Raw genomic sequence first — 4,816 nt, 5'->3', positions numbered from 1 at the left:
CTGAAAGACAAAAATGTGATTTCATTAGTTCCTATGGAAGTTTGGCCTTTTCCATCCAACAGAAGCCAAGAGCTGGGTCAGGACTCTGGACACTGGACATCAAGGTGCACACCCCTTCATGTGAGACAACCAGGTTAATTGGAGGCAGAGACTCAATGAAGTTTTAAAGTTCAAGTTTAGAAATATTTTGCAGTGATAGTTTAGAAAACATGAAGTTTTGGTTCCTGCTAGTGCTTCACAAGATATGGCTGTTTAAAAAAGTCAAGGTTGTTATTACTTCAGTTTAAAAAAAGTGACGCTAGCAATTAAAAAATGGACAGAAAATGTATATAGACGTTTCTCCAAAGAAAACGTACAGATGAGCAATAGGCACATGAAAAGATGCTCAGCATTGCTAATTATTAGAGAAATGCAAATCAAAACTACAATAAGGTACCATCACATACCAGTCAGAATGGCCATCTTTAAGTCTACAAAAAACAAATGCTGGAGTGTGTGTGGAGAGAAGGGAACTCTTATTACTCTGTTGGTTGGAATGTTCATTGGTGCAGCTACTATGGAGAACAGTATGGAGGTTTCTCAAAAAACTAAAAGCTACTATATATGATCCAGCAGTCCCACTCCTGGGAATATATCCTGATGAAACTATAATTTGAAAAGACACACGCACTCATGTGTTCACAGCAGCACTATTCACAACAGCCAAGCCGTGGGAGCGACCTAAATGCCCTTCAAGAGATGAATGGAAAAAAAGATGTGTATATATATATACATACACACACACACACACAAATATTACTCAGCCATAAAAGGAACATAATGCCATTTGCAGCAACATGGATGGACCTAGAGATTATCATACTAAGTAAGTCAAAGACAAATATATCATTTATATGTGGAATCTAAAATAAAACATAAATCAACTTATCTATGAAATAGACTCACAGAGAATAGACTTGTGGTTACTAAGAGGTGATGGAGCAGGGGAGGGATGGGTTGGGAGTTGAGATTATCAGATGCAAACTATTGTATACAGTATGGATAAATAACAAGTTCCTATTGTAGAGCACGGGGAACTATCTTCAATATCCTATGGTAAACCATAATGGAAAAGAATATGAAAAATTATATATATATATATAACTGAAAAAACTAGCATGTGCCAAAAAGAATTGAGGTTCAATAAATTAAGAAAGTTTATACCCTGGTTTTCAGTTCATGGTTTGGCCTAAGTCCTTGTTTAAGTGAAAGTGAAAGAAAGTGCAAGTCGCTCAGTTGTGTCCGACTCTTTGCGACCCCATGGACTATACAGTCCATGGAATTCTCCAGGCCAGAATACTGGAGTGGGTAGCCTTTCCCTTCTCCAGGGGATCTTCCCAACCCAGGGATCAAACCCAGGTCTCCCACACTGCAGGCAGGTTCTTTACCAGCTGAGCCACAAGGGAAGCCCAAGAATACTGGAGTGGGTAGCCTATCCCTTCTCCAGGAGATCTTCCAGATCCAGGAATTGAACCAGGGTCCCCTGCATTGCAGACGGATTCTTTACCAACTGAGCTATCAGGGAAGCCCAAGTCCTTATTTAGCCATATATTTAAAAATTAGCCTTAGAGTGAAAGAAAGTGAAAATGAGCTTTCAGAAAAACATTCTCTAGGTATAACAGCTGAAGATTTAAGTATCACTTAACCTGCATGGGAAATATCCAAACTAAAGTCTTGACATCATTTTTCAGAAAGTAGAAATCTTTCACAAAGCCTGTGTAGCCACAGCTCACATCAACCCTTCCTGCCTTCAGGCTGGTCCTGAGAAATCCTTTAGTACGAAGCTGGGCTCCCCTCTTAGAGAGAGACAGACCGAGAGGCCCGTGGCCATTTCTGCGACAGTACAGCTTGTTCAGAAACAGCAGTAAGAGCTTAAATTCCCACCTTATTGTCCCATTTTTATTATCCTGCCAATCTGCTTCTCTTGTTGATTCTTAAAAAATACTACCCGAGACTTTGGTATCGCTAGAGCAGCAAATCATGTGATGGCAAATGAATACCAGAGGAAAAATGACTCCATTTTTTAAAAATGTAGCAAAGAAAATAGAGGGAAATGGCACAACTGCCCAGATGCAAAGGTTTAAGGGGCCCTCGTTCCCGAGTGACGGGATTCCGCAGAATCCATAAGCAGACAATACACTTCCTAAAGCTGGGTTTCTCAAAACGCAACCCCCATATACATTGAAATAGAAGGTATTTTATATTTTTAACAGAGGATGGTCTGTCTTGCTGAAACTGAGTCTTAAATGTGTGATGTGTATGAACAAGAAGGGGATAATGACTCTACATCTGAGGAAAGGGGAGTATTTATTCAAATTGGAAGGTAGTCTGTATTTTTGAGACTGTTTTCAGGTCTCACCCCCCTGCTTTCATATGAACCGTGTGCCTTCTGTCCTAAGATGCTATGTGTATGTTCACGTATACATGTGCGTGTGTACCCATGTATGTATGTGTGTGTGCAGAGATGCCTATTCCTTCCTTCAAGATTCTATGCAAATCTTGCTTCCCTGTAATCTCTCCAGACGGTGCTAACCTATTCCTTAGCCATGAGAGTGGTTAAATCTCATGGGAGACTGGGAGTGTGGTTAGTGTTGACTCAGTGGATATTTGCTGGTGCCAAGTACTCTCCTAACTGCTACAGAAAGACCCATGAGTGACCCTCTGCAGCTCACATTCTAGTATTGATACTGAAGTGCTTGCTTGTTTCTGGAACTTTTGTTTCTACACATTTATCATGAATTTTTCACCTTGTATTATTAGGCGACACATTTCTTGGGTATAGGGACAGTGCCTTCTACTTTTTGGGGTTTTCTTATATCCTTGACAGGGTTTTCATGTAAGTCCAGTAAATCAAATATTGAATTCCTCACCACAAAATATAAAAGGAATGAGTTTTTCAAATGCATTGTTTCTCAAATGTGTGCTGAGTAACACTTGGAGTCAAAAGGACTGTAAGTTACTGAACAGAGGAAAAGGGATTCTCTCTTTTTTTCTTTTTTCCTTTTTTTTTTTTTCAATCCATTATATTCCCTGAAGGAAAGTTTCAATGTGGTGCTAGTATGACTTCAACCCAGGTTAATTCCCTTTCAAATAAAGGGAGAGTGGCCTGGGGCTCAGAACCTTTGGCAAGCAATATCATCTAGCTAGAATTTAATAACTTTTGCTTTCATTGTATTTATTACCTTCAATTAAGTACAAGTAATACTAGTTTCCCACTTAATGGCAAATAAATATTTCCATAATGGAAGTCAATGTATTCAAGTATCACAGTGAATGTACTCAAAAATAGTAAATATAATTTCAGGTGGTATTCAGATAATCTAAAACTCATGAAGGTAAAAAAGGCCAACTAGAACACAGGAACTTTTGCCCTAAAATACAGCATTAACAGAAGCCAAGGTTTTCAGTTCTGTACCTGTTTGGGCAAAATCTAATTTGAATCTATTGTTTTAGAACAATAGCATGCCCTGTCTGCTCAGGCTGCACTTATGACCAGAGGGAACCGCTCCAACTCCAAATTAAAAACATTATCAGCGATCAGAAATGAAAATCCAGTTATTAAAATCTTTCAAAGTCCAGTGAAAGCTCAAACTCCTGGCTTTTTAAAGGATTAGTAACACCTCAGTATCAGTTTATATTTGGCCCATGGAGGAGAACTAAATGAGGTTACTTAGAAAACCCATGATTAAGGACAGAGGGCAACATAATCCAGAGGGAAACTATCCAAGGAGCATTTAAGAACAGTTGTAATCAAGTGAATAAAACACTCTTGTTTTCAAATTTAGAGAAAATGTGACTCTCCTCTTCTTTAAGAGGGAATTATCATTAACCAGTCATGTTATCTGCTGTCTTCTAGGCCCTGTACAGGAAAAGATGACTAGGTAATAGATTTAAACTTGTTATTCTCCCAACTGAAGCTTGCGATCAGCCATAGCCTACCCAATGTGAAACTAGGAGGACTGGATCAAAGGCAGATTATCTTGGTTCATATTTTAATTCTGTATTTTTCTCCCAGAAACTGTCAGCACTGGTCTGTTCTGAGAGATTAAGTATCTCTTGAAGGTACTGATTCTTACTAACTATAGAATCCAGCTATTTTATTTAGCCACAAATTAGTCCCGCACCCTAAAAAAAGACCCATATTGTAATAAAACTGTGACTTACTATCTCCAGTTTGCTTTACCACAAAACCTTTAAAAAACAAGGATTTCATGAAATTGGCACTTCTACTGGCAGTCTGTAAAAACTGCCATTTCCAAGGAATTCCTGCAATTTCCAAGGAACTGCTCATCTTCTTCCTCCATGATGGCCCTATATAGGCCAGGTAGGAGGAGGTACTGAGTGATTTGAAACCAACCTGTTTAGTTATCCACAACGTCTGATAAACTCCATAGTAGATTGATCCTTTGGTTTAAGTGCTTCCAGGTTAAAACATTCCATTTCTCTGTAAGGAGGCTGTTTAGAGCCCATAACTTGTTACAGGAATTTATGGTTACTAAATTAGCAAGTGTTGGAAGAGCATGGAACAGTCCTATAGCAATGGGATATTCCTTTAGAGAAGGAGCAGGGGTTCTAAAATGATCAGTGCGTGAGGATCAGGCCTTGGGAAGGTGATGATGATTCAGCGTTGGAACCTTTGGGGGGCAAGGGAAGAGAATAACGCTTATAGACCCTTTGGGGTTGTACTACCAAAAATGAAACACAGCAGGAGTCCATGCTAATGGAAACCTTTGCCTAATGCTGACCTTTCTTCTTTTCTCTTATTTACAAATTTCTC

At 39.1% G+C, this 4,816-nt stretch overlaps 1 protein-coding gene across 16 annotated transcripts in view; it reads right to left on the bottom strand.

Annotated features, from left to right (window-relative positions):
- The window catches only part of NME7 (NME/NM23 family member 7), a 230,966-nt gene that overhangs the window by 289 nt on the left and 225,861 nt on the right, over positions 1–4,816 (bottom strand). The window lies entirely within an intron of this gene.

This window comes from Giraffa tippelskirchi, chromosome 5 (assembly GCF_054371585.1).
Source record: "Giraffa tippelskirchi isolate mGirTip1 chromosome 5, T2T-mGirTip1v1.2.pri, whole genome shotgun sequence".
Taxonomy (NCBI): domain Eukaryota; kingdom Metazoa; phylum Chordata; class Mammalia; order Artiodactyla; family Giraffidae; genus Giraffa; species Giraffa tippelskirchi.
The sequence above is the reverse complement of the archived record's forward strand: the minus strand, read 5'-3'. Positions and strand labels throughout refer to the sequence as shown.